Source organism: Heterocephalus glaber, unplaced genomic scaffold, assembly GCF_053883595.1.
Source record: "Heterocephalus glaber isolate CG9 unplaced genomic scaffold, H.glaber_assembly_v1.0 deba00000122, whole genome shotgun sequence".
NCBI lineage: Eukaryota > Metazoa > Chordata > Mammalia > Rodentia > Bathyergidae > Heterocephalus > Heterocephalus glaber.
The window spans coordinates 33,560,321-33,572,949 of NW_028258138.1; the positions used below are offsets into that span (position 1 = coordinate 33,560,321).

Consider the following 12,629-nt stretch of genomic DNA (forward strand, 5'->3'; position numbering starts at 1 on the left):
TATATAAAAAATTAACCACAACCCTTTTTTTCCATACATAAAACTAACTTGAAGGGATCTATGAACCTAAATAAGAAAGCCTAAAAGTATAAAATTTTAAGAAGAAATTATAAGGGAAAATATTCATGAATTCAGGGTAGGCAAGAACTACCTAGGATACAAAAAACACGATATATCAAAGAAAAAAATTGATAAATGAGATTCCATCAAAATTTAGAACTTTAAATGACATCATTAAAATGAAAAATACTCCTTAAACAGATCATATTTACAATGCATATAACCTATGAGCAGAATATATAAAGAATTCTTAGAGCTCATTAATAGACAACCCAATTAAAATGTAGACATAAAATGATAAATAGCCAGTACAGCACAAGGAAAGGTGTGCAAATCTAGAATCAGAAAAATACTAATCAGTACAATAATAAGATTGAATTATACACTCATTAGGGAGATGAATTTAAAAGTTTTAAAAGCCTTGCCATGAGTTTTTCTTTTTGTTGGATTCTCCCCCTTTGCGTTTAATTTGTCATGCCCAATGGATTCATTCTGCTGGGTTTCCTGGGGTTGTGATCCTCATTGTCTTTTCCTAGGGTATTGTCTAAAATTTTTTCGAGTGCTGGTTTGGTATTCATGAAGTTCCTGAGGTGCTCTTTATCATGAAAGTATCTTATTTCTCCATCCATTTTGAAAGATAGTTTTGCAGGGTACATCAATCTGGGTTGGAGGCTGTTTTCCTTTAGGGCTTGAAATACATCACTCCAAGCTCTTGTTGCCTTGAGGGTTTGTATTGAGAAGTCTGCTGTGATTCTGATGGGCTTTCCTTTGTATGTGATTTGTTTCTTTTCTCTCACTGCTTGGAGAATTTTGTTCTTCTGTTGGATTTCTGGAATCCTAACTATTATATGCCTATGTGTAGATTTTTTTTGATTAAGACTAGCTGGAGTCCTATATGCCTCATTTATCTGTATGTCAAGTTCTTTCCCCCTCCTTGGGAAGTTTTCTCCCATCACTTCTGTGAACAGTTTTTTAATGTCATCTGCACTCTCTCCTCCTTCTTCATTGACTCCAGTCACTCTTATGTTATTCTTCTTTGCATCATCTAGCAGCTGCTGGATTGATTTCTCATGTTCCCTTACAATTTTAAAGCAATTTTTCTTTTCCTCCTCACTGATTGCAATCTTATCTTCTATATCTGAAATTTTATCCTCACACTGGTTCATTCTGCTGTGCAGACTTTCGATGGAGTTTTTAATCTCTTGGAAATCTGTTTGTATCTGTTTTATGGATTCCATTTGTTTCCTATGTTGGGATTCCATCATGTTCCTCTAATTTTTTATCTGTGTCCTCTCTAGATTTATTAATCATGTCTTGCACTATGAGCAAAATCCTGGCTGTTATCTGAGTAATTATTTCTAATTTCATTTTTCCCAGATCCTCTTTTGTTGCCAGTTCAGAGAGTCCAGGTGGTTGAGTATCAGATTGTACCATCTCGTTTCCCTTTGGGGTTGCTGTAGGTGATCCAGAAGTCTGTTTTTGAGACTTGTTTACATGTATTCTCATTTCCACTGGAGGGGGTGTTCTGGCACCCATGAGGCTCACCTTCTCTGCCCTAGGATCTTGGTATGGCAGCGGGAAGCTTCCTTCTGGGTTCTGGGACCGGCTGAGCTTCTCTGCCCTAGGAGCCTGGGATGGAGGTGGGGAGCTTCCTTCCGGGTGCTGGGACTGGCTCAGCTTCTCGGCCCTAGGAGCATTTATTTGTATTTTAATCTTAGCATTAAGATGTCTATACCTTGTCTTAAATATACCATGAAATATCCAGAAAGTAACTGACAGTAAAACCTGGGTTGCTAAGAATATGTTTCAATGCTTAAAAAAGGACAGAGAAAAGTGAAATTGAGTAGTAAAACGAGGAAAAATGGTAAATGAAATAGAAGCTGGTTATATTCTATTGAGGAAAATGTATATATTCAGCACTGGAAGCAATGCGTATAGCTAATGGAGATGTCTTAGTTTGGAAGTCATGTCAGCAAAGGCATGGTGTTTATCTGCTAGGGCTGCTACAATAAAGTGTCACCTGGATGGCTTCAAAAACAAAAGTTCATTGTTCCATTATTCTGGAGGTTACAAGTACCAGATCAAAGTGTTGGCAGGCTTGGTTCCTTTCAAAGGTTATAAGAGAATGACATTTTTCAGGTCACTTTCTGTGATTTATAGATGATCATCTCCTCCATGTTTTCTCCCATTATGAATATGTATCTCCTAATTTCTTCCTCATGCAGAAAGCAATCGCATTGGGTTATTGCCCACCTTAGTAAACTTTATCTTAACTAATTGCATCTGTAGTATTCCTATTTCCAAATAAATTCTCATTCTGAGATACTGGGGATTAGAACTTTAACATGCAAATTTTGTGATGACAAAATCTTTATTTGTTAAGATTCTTTAGAGGCACAGTATCAATATAAATTATATGGATATTATACACAAGATTTATGAGGTAGGCTTACAGGATCAAAAACAGAAAGGTCCCAGTGTCCATCTACAAGATCAGAGGGAATAATATTAAATAGCTGTCTGCATGCTGTAGAGCTACAGGATTCAATAGCAGTGAAAGGGTAAAGGCCTGAAAGCTCACTGTAGACTCAGCAGTGCAAGTGTATGTCATAGGGCTGGATAGTCTGTGCTGGAAGATTGAAGAAACTGGAGACAAGGGTCTAAAGGCAAAGACAAAGACTTGATCACCTTAAAAAAAGGAAACATTTCTTTCTTCCTTCCCTTTTTTATTGTGTCCAATTCACAAGCACATTAGTTGGTGACACCCATATCCAGGGTGGGTCTTCTTCCCTGTCAGTTTGCAGCCTACATGTCAATCATCCACAGACACACACAACATTTCCTAATCCGCTAGGCCATTCTTACTCAAGTCAACTTGACATAAAAAATTAATGATCACACAATTCAAACCGTAATAGGTGGTGATTCAATAAATTTCCTGTGCCAAAAGAGTAGGACAGTGAAGTGCTAAGAAATGTGTAGAATTTAGGAACTCAGTTGCAATAAATCATTTTTATTTTTCTTCTTAGCTGTAGATGTAAATCACTTGTGTGCCTACTCTTGAACTTCTACAAGGCTGAAAGTTTATGAATTATTGTTTAACCAGCTCATTTTTGAGCAGTGAAATTAAGCAGGAGTAGATTTTTCCAAATACAAACACATTCATCTCAAGTCTTTATATTATTACCAATCATGGACAAATATGACATAGGGATTGACTGACACAAAATTCTCTTGCTCTAGATCTTGAGAAAGTGTGTGTATATCTCTTCCTGCCTATCAGAACTTCCATTACTATTTTAAAATACAAAACTTCAAAGTAATTAACATATTCAATTAGATTTTAAAATTATAAATTATAGTTCATTGTGCTAATTTATGGAGAGTTTTTAAAATGAAGAGTTATGAATCATACAAAATGGAAGAGATGATAAAGAATTGTTTCATAGAAAACATTGCCTTGATTCTGGTTCTTGAATCTTTCTTCATTTTAAAACAACTGAGCATTACTTAGCTGTAAGAAATATTTAATCTTTTTTAATTTAAAGCTTATTTATTCATAATTATCTTAGATTCTACTCACTTTTCCATTTGTTATTATAGGAAATATTTTTTCTAACAAAAGATTATAAAATCTCCCTTACCTTCCTAAGAGCACTGTTAAAATCAGGAATGGCAGTTAAAAATGTACAACTATTTACATTTATATATAAATAAATGGCTTTCAATTTTATAAACAAAGAAGATATTTATGTAACCTTTATTTATTTTCCTCAACTCAAAGCATCTCTGACCAGATTTTACTAATCAGAATTCTCCATTTTTTCCTTGAGAAAATTTATACAATATCACTTGACCTTTCCCATAAGTTTCAGTCACTTAGCTGAAACACAACACCCTATCTCTGCTGACTGGTAAATTTGCTATAATAGCATATGTCCAACATTGGGAAACATAAATGATGTTTTAATGATTTCATGTGCTGAAGTATAAGGTAAAGGGAAAAAAGGAAAAACAATACACATTCAATTGCCTTTTATTTGTGGTGTTCTTTCAGCCTTGCCATGGGGACAAAGCAAAGCTGTGTTTTAAAGACCTATTAATGAATAATTTTAAAAAATAAGTATTACAGTTTAATACAATTAGGAATATGTCATAATATTCTTATGAGAGATCAGTTATAAAGCCATGTTAAATTGAACATTGGCTACCTATTTTCTCTAAGATGAAGGTTATGATCAGATGATAACTGAAATTCCATGTGATGATTTGATGCCTCACACAAAAATATTCAACAAGTAATTTTCATTACTATTAAGGTAGAATCCAAGGTACAATCCAAGGATGTAGACAGAGGTAGCAGCACAACTGTGTAACTGGTGACAGGACATAGGGAGGGAGCAGAGTCCTTGAGACAAGAAAGTATCGGTGAAGGTGGCTCAGTCCATGGTTGATCTTTGGTACCAAAACCATGCTCTGAAGTCATCACTGCACATCATAAAGCCAGGGTTGGTGAGCGAGTGAAGGATGCAGTGAACAATGTTGCTGTGCCCCAGGAAGAGGAGATTTCTCCACCCCTCTGTCCTCGAGTCCCAGCAGCGGTGGCTGATTGTCCTTTCATCAGGCAGCAGCACATAGTCTTCCGTGTGGTTAAAGGCAGCCTGTGTCTGATGCGCCTGCCGGCCACTCAGACCTGCACCTGTGTATCTGACCAGCGTCCAACATGTTGATATCTCCCAAAGTCTTTTCCACTTGACAGAATGTATTTAGAATTTTTGGAAAAAATGGCAGAACAGACTTCAGCACCACCGTGTGCTTTCTCGAAAGTTGTGATGCATCGATTTGAAACACCATCCCACAATTTGATGCAGCCGTCCTCGCTACCGGTTGCATACATGTTGGCACTGGGATTGTAATTAACAGAACATATAGCATCGATGTGCTAGTCTTGTGGATGGCAGGAGACAAAACACTGAAAAGTGTTGATATCGTAAAGGCGTAGCATAGGGTGCTGAGTCCCAACAAATATAAAGTCTCCAGAAGGGTGAAAGGAGATGGAACATAACATTTCTGCTTCATGAATGTATTTGAAGGCTCTTTTTGCAGATGATTTGAAATAATCAAACAATTTAAGAGTATAATCCCTTGAACTGGAGGCCAGGATCTGTTTTGTTGGGTGGAAAGCGAGACACATGACTTCATTGACATGGTTGTAAAGAATTCAAATCACTGCATGGTTTTCCCATGTTGGGCTGTGCGGTCTCATTCATCATGACCTCTATCGGCATGGCACTTTTGACCAACATTCTTTCTGTGTCGAGGATCATTACAGAAGCATCGGCAGACTCTGCGGCTATTAACTGCCCATCTCTGCTATATGTGGCGAGGCGGCGTGGTCCTTTATGCGATGTGACATAGAATGTTTCATACTCAGAAGCCTCTGGGGACATGATCTGGACATCTGCATCAAATTCCAAGTCAATCCCTGTGACAGGGGCAACTGCATCTGAACGACAAATCGGATCCTGAACTGCAGTGACATTTTCCATTCCTAGTTTGATGAGATGCAGGAGCTGCTCTGAAGGTGCACAGACAGACTGAGGTTTGATTTCGTTGATGAAGCCATTGGCAATGCTGATATAGCCATCATAGAGCAGCTGGCTAATGATTGGCTTGTAGAGCTGCTGTCTGTCCTACAAGCCCACTTTGGTTCTGTACATCTTGGAGAGAGGATAGTTTCCTTGCCAGTGAGGATCCAGCTCTCATTCTCCCACTCTCTCCTAGGAAAAAAAGAGAGAGAGAGAGAGACTCAATAACTTAATGTAAACTGGATAAAGAAAATATGTTTTTTAATAAAATGGAGTACTACTCAGCCATAAAGAATGAAAAACGAGTCATTTATAGCTAAATGGATGCATATTGAGGCCATACTCTTAAGTGAAATAAATAGGACACACGTGTAGATACTGAATGGTTTCTCTAGTGTGAGAAGCTGAAAGTGTAAATAAAGGTTAAAATGATTTAAATGAATAATTGATAATTTGAAATAGGAAAAAAGGTCGAAAGATGAAGGAGTGAAGGGAGGGGAAGGGGAAAGGAAAAGAGGGAAAGGAAAAACTATGAGGAAAGAAAAAAAGTCGAAATGATGTCTGTGTAAATAGGGAAGGGTGGAGGGGGTGAAAGGTGCACAGGTAATGGGGAAAAAATAAGAAACAAGATACATCATGTACAGGTACAAACACCCAATGATAAATGTACATGAATTGTATACCTAAAATGTACCAATAAAAGAACTAAAAAAACACTTAATGTAACAAAATAATGTAAAGGATATAAGAATTTAAAATAAGATTAAGAAGAGTTTATATCAAAATACTTTTTCCAGGGTCTGCCTTGTGATTTGTGAAGAGAAATACATAGTGAGCCTTGCGTGTTACTAAACTGCCCCTATAACCTAGTTTGTTAACCTGTCTTTTGTATAAATTCTTATAAATAGTTCTATTTACAAAGAGCCACTTACCACTTTTATTTATATTTACTGGCATTATCTTTTGAATGAAGAGGATCTCACCAAGTTTTGCCTAGGACAGAACAGATCCGTATATTTGATGAGAATGAAGGGATAAGGAAACTTAGGATCCAATTCTTGTCCAGAAATAGACCAATGCAATCACAGAGTCCTAAATAACATTAGGAAATATTCATAAGAATACTTTTTTAGGGCTTAATATACATCAAACTCAATTCTAAACAATATATGTGTGTTAATTAATTTCATATAAAATATGTCTATTATTTAATCATAATCATGTTCATGTATGGATAAGGATATTCATGTCCAAGGCATAAATTCAATAAATTTAATGCTAGGATTCAAATTCAGACATTTCAGTTGTAGATCTACTTTTAACTACCATTCTCTAAGACCTCCCATAATGTTATAGGGTGTCTGAGAAATTGATAACCATGATTCTGTGGTTGGAAAGTTAAGGAAAGCTTACCAAAGAAAGATGTGTGCAAATTTATGTCACTTAGATCAATATTTTAACCCTAAAATGTTGATGATATAATTATGTTTATTTTCTTTAGCATTCCTTCTGATGTAATGAGTCACAGAAATAAGATTAGAAGCCAAATATTATTCATAAATTTTCACAAGATGCTGTGCTAACTGAATAATACCCGAGTTATATTGCTTTTATGAATGCTAGTCAGCAGATTTGAGTTAATAATTGATGTCATTAGAGGACATTTTGGGAGGCCTTGTTGGTCAGTGTTTAAAAGGAGATGACACAAAGTTGAAATATCTACATACGCATCTTGGTGCTAATATTTAAGTGCATGCCTTGGTCATTTATATCCTAACTCATAAGGAAATATTTTTTCTATCTATGTAAAAATATTTCTAATGCTGAAATTTCTTCATGTCAATAATTTCTGCTAGGATCACTGGTGCGCATTTGTAATACCAGCAACCTGGGAGGCTGAGACAGATGGATAGCAAGTTTAAGGCCAGTCTGAGTAACTTAGCAAGACTCTCACTCAAATAAAAGTAAAAAAATAATAAATGGTGAGTGTATAATTAAATGGTAGAGCTCCCAGGTTTGATGCTCAGTATTGCAAATAAATAAAATAAAATTTTAAAATTCCTGGCTACTTAGGAATCTTTGAAATAAAAAACAAACAAGGAAGAAGGGAGTTTCTTGTCAACTGAGAGAATAAACATTAAATAATTAAACTTTGGAAAGGCAATATAAAAGAGAAAATTATTTTTAACACTTATTATAAGTCATTTTATGCATGCCATCTCTATAATAAGCCTGAAAATAAGTCTTCGCCCTCAAGCAAAATTATAACCTAGTGGAATAAGCACAAAAAAATAAGAGAGGATTAATACAGGAAATTTGGAGGTGAGAGGTAAATATTCTGTGAAATGAATGAGGCAGTAGCCAGCCCCAAATTTCCAAATTTTACAACTGGAATCCCAGTGAGGATTGTTCTCTTTGATAGTCTCATTCTTATGACTTCCAGTCTTAGAAAGTCTCAGAGCAGATGCAGCTGAATAGCTCTAATTGAAGAGCTTCAGTTCAAATTGTCCCTGTGCAGCAGGAGCAATGGTAGAGACGTGTATCTCAGCGTTGCAAGTTAAACTCCATCAGTACAATTTGCTAAAATATCCTCAACTAATTAAAAGTAGCTTCAGGGAAAGAGCTCAGTGCTGCATGGATCTAGTTAGATGCTAAACGAGCATCACAGAGAAGCTTGCCCTGTGCCCATTCACTCTTCCTCCAAAGGAGGTCTGAATCACCAAGTTCAGATGTGCTCATCCATGAGGATGATCATTCTGCAGAGATTTAAAATGAAAAGAAAAGCATTCAGTATATGTCCCAGTTTAATCAGCCGTACTTTGGGAAGCCACCCAACAAGTATACTATCATCCACCTAAGCAAAAGGTTTATCAGCTTTTAGATATTAAACAGCCACACTGCAAATCTCTTTTTAAACTAATGGTGGCTCTAATTTCTCCATTAGATGGACCAGGATATTAGGGAGGCAAGTCTTTGTTATTATAGTCCCAGAGAGTGAACTACCCCAAAGCATACATGAGTATAATAGCTGATAAAACCTTGAAAAATGCAAGGTTAAAACTGTGTTTATCTGCACCATGCCATCTGTATTCCATAACAGCTTGAACAGGAAGGGTTTGTTCCTTAAGCATTATTAGTTTTGTTAACAATCATCTTGGTTTTGCTACCCCAAGGAAATAAATGGCACTGTAAAAATGAAACCACGCTTATCATAAACTAACCTATGGGGCACTTTTTCAAAAGCAGTTTGGTCATTTGACATTGTAGTCTGTCTACTAAGAATAATAGAAATAGGTAGTTATTTTCCTATTCAAGTTCAGCTTGCCCTTTATGTCAGCTTTCCTTTTCTTCTTTTTTTATCAGGTTATTCAAAACATAATTGGTTTATATTAAAAAAATATCTCCCCAAATCTCACCTGAACTTATCTTTCAAATTTAATATTTTACTATTTTATTAATGTATTAGGTTGGAACCCAAGATGGTATTTTCCCTTGAAAGATATTGAATAAAAGAGAATTAAGGGAATTTCTAGGTGTTGTAATATTCTATTTTTGGATGTTAGTGCTGATTATGCAATTGTGTATCATTGTGTGAAAATTTAGGCAAATGTTGTATTTCAATAATATGTACCAGAGAAAATGATGTATTTAGTAAAACATAGTAAGGTTCAAAACATTAATTCAATAATGTGTAACAAAATTTAATCAAAAGTACATTTTGGGGAAGGCAGAGATATTTAAAGACTTCTAAGATTCACTTTCAAAGAAATTACAAGAGACTGCATTACCTTAGTTATCTCCAACTAAATAAATATGTTAAAGTAAGAAAATTATAATATTTTACTTCCAAAAGTAAATGTCATAATGTTTTCTGGGTGTTGTGATTACATACAAGTAATTATACGTGTAGTAAATTAGGACAAGACAAATAGAAATCCTTTACATGCTTTATAAATGCTCATACATTCATAAAAATATTACTACTGAAATGCATATCTAGGTTTGTTATACAACATCCCTAATATTATCAGTATTTATGGTGCACTATGCAAAGAATTTAATTTTCAACCTTCAGGAAAATGAAACTTCTGAAAGGCATAATCCCAGACTGCTTTTACCTTAACTAAGAGAGAGAGACAGCTCTCAACCTTAAAATGCTGTTTAAAAGGCAGTAGATTCTTTCTTCACTAGGAACACCACTTCCATCATTAAACCTAAATTCTCCCAAATTCTCCAACCCATTCTTAATACATAACACATTTCCCGAGGTAATATGTGTGTATAATGTTATATATATATATATATATATATATATTTCTGGGACTCATAACAGATTTCATAAAACAATATCTTGAGATATTAAGAAGAAAGAAACCCTTACATATACAATATTAATAGCAGCTTTAGAAGCCTTTTTGATCAGAAAAGTTAGAGGAAAACTGGTTTTGATTTTCAAGTATTCCAAGTTTCTTTTTCCAATTCACAGATGGAAGAAAATTCCAAATATTATTACTTTCTCCAAAATTATGTAGAAAAATAATTCTTACTGGCATAGCTAGGTATTTGATAGTTTCTTCAAAACTTACCCATGTAACTGTTAATTAAATAATCATTTGAAGACTAGGTTATATCCATAACAATTAATTCATGGAAGGTTGAATTAGTTGTAAAGTTTCATAAACTAAATATAGAGTTTCCATTAGTGAAGTAGTGAATCTAAATAAAAAGCTGAAATACATAATAATATGATAAAATTAGCTTGCCAAATTAGTTTGACTATTTCTGAGAGAGTAAGTGAAATATACAATCATCTTTAACCATATTTCACTGAAACATATGTTATGAAATGAATAACTAATTATACAAGTCAGAGTCCACAAAGGAAAGTAGGTAAATGTGTAGAGGTTCCAGTTTCCTCACATTTAATAGTATGGTTAACATTATCGTTATTTGCTAAACGTTTCAATGTTCATTCCTGCCATGGTCACGTGATATAAAATTGTAAATACTTCGTGAATCCTCATTCATCACCAGTTTTACCTAACTGTCAACACAGAGGTGAGTCACTAAGGTGATTGCTGTGCAGACAAAGTTAGCTGGCATGGTAAGGAAAATTCTTAGCACACGCTGTGAGAAAATATGTAAAAGAAGAATAATATTGCTTAATATAGATGCATTTTAAGAAATTTTGTTCAGAAAGGAATACAGGAACAGAATTAGAAAGAGAGAAACTATTATCAGAATTTTGTATTTACCTTTATTTTCTGGTTTGTCCTTTCTTCTATTTAAGAGGGGACACACCGGAACATGTTTTTAAAATGAAACTATATGTTCCACTACAAAACAAGAAATCTGATGACACATAATAACATATATTAGGGGTGGAACTCATGAGAAAGTAAAGAATAGGCCTCTAGTAGGAATAATGATTTTTATTACAAATAAAGATATATGAGAACACAGGCACATAAGTTACTAGTTGGGGTGGTAGAAAATACAAAAATCACTATGTTTGCCTCGTGTTTACATAGACAAGAATAAAATATCATTTTGGAAAGGGTGTTAATACATGTAGGAGGTTTACAAAAAGAAGTGGCAAGAAATTTTATGATCTAACATTCAAACTGAGCTTCCAGGGTTCTAAAATAGGCATTTCCTTTGTTGAAATAATTAAGAGTAAATCACTGAAATTTAGTAAAAACCCCATATTTCTTATAACTGTGTGACTTTTAGTTAACAATACAACACGTTTTAGCCTCAACTTTTCCTTCTATAAAATATGAAATCTAATTTTTATCCTGTATGCTTTGGGACTTAATCAAGATTATTTACATGATAAATATTCTATCATGACATCACAAAATTTATATGCATAAATACATATTCTGTTTTGGAAATCAGAGCCATATGAGTGGTTTTGAACAAATCAAGTTATTGATTTTTACAAAAATTTTCTTACCCACTGAAGATCAAAACTAAAGGAGTACTTTGTGGAAAGTTAGGAGTTTTCTGACATAACTGGAAAGTGGTAAGGTTCACTCGATGTGGTCTCGTGCTCAGAAATTGCACTGGAAACAAGTAAAGGAAATCCTCCTTTCATTCTCTTTCTCAACTTTGTTTCACCTTCTTTTTCTTTTCTCCTCTGTTGTGTGTTTTTGTTTCTGCTTCTTTCACTTTCACTGCTCAATTTTATGCTTGATTTTATACCTCCAGAGATCTGTGATGTGGGTTAGTGTGGGCAAAAGTCACAGCAACACAATTCCCGCTGCTTCCTCAATGTCCAGCCCCTGTCTCGCTAGGAATGTTAAAATACAGAGGGAGACTGTGACTGGAGTCACCTCCAGAAGCTTTGATTGAGTTCCCTAGACCTGAGGGCATGCTGGGGCTCAGAGAGTAGTGAGAAGAGTATTAAGGACCATTGAGACTGTAAAGAACTGTGAAACAAGAAATTGGTCCAAATCCTTCATTTTCTTGCTGTTCAGCACTATTCCCTGTTTTCTACTCTGCTGAAGGCCCCATCAGTTTGAGTAATGAGCCTAGAAACCAACACAAGATTAATTACCCTAAGCCAAGTGTGGCTTAAGCTAGAAGCAGCTTTAGATGGATTAACTACCAATTTTATAATAGGTGGCATAGAGGATTGGAAAATGAGTGGAAAGTAATGCACACAGAGGACATCTTGTGTTGTTAACATTTCTTGGAAATATTAAAAGATAAATATGAATGCCCATAACTACTAACATTTAAATATATATTATCATTTAATAAGAAGAAGCTTAGGCTCAGAAAAGTCATGTAATCACAGTTTATTAAATAGTAGTTCTAATACTCAAATCCAATTTTTCCAACTTACTTTAGCTCAGAGAATTAACTTTCTTACTAAACCTCAATCAAATTCTAAATGAACAAAAAGAAAAGCTGCGAGAGAAGCTATTTACCTTTCATATTCAAGACTTACATAATAAAATTCCATCTATACTA

At 34.8% G+C, this 12,629-nt stretch overlaps 1 pseudogene; it reads right to left on the reverse strand.

Moving 5' to 3' along the window:
* Positions 1 to 4,499: 4,499 nt before the first annotated feature.
* Positions 4,500 to 5,780, reverse strand: LOC101718000 (cleavage stimulation factor subunit 1 pseudogene; annotated as a pseudogene).
* Positions 5,781 to 12,629: the final 6,849 nt, after the last annotated feature.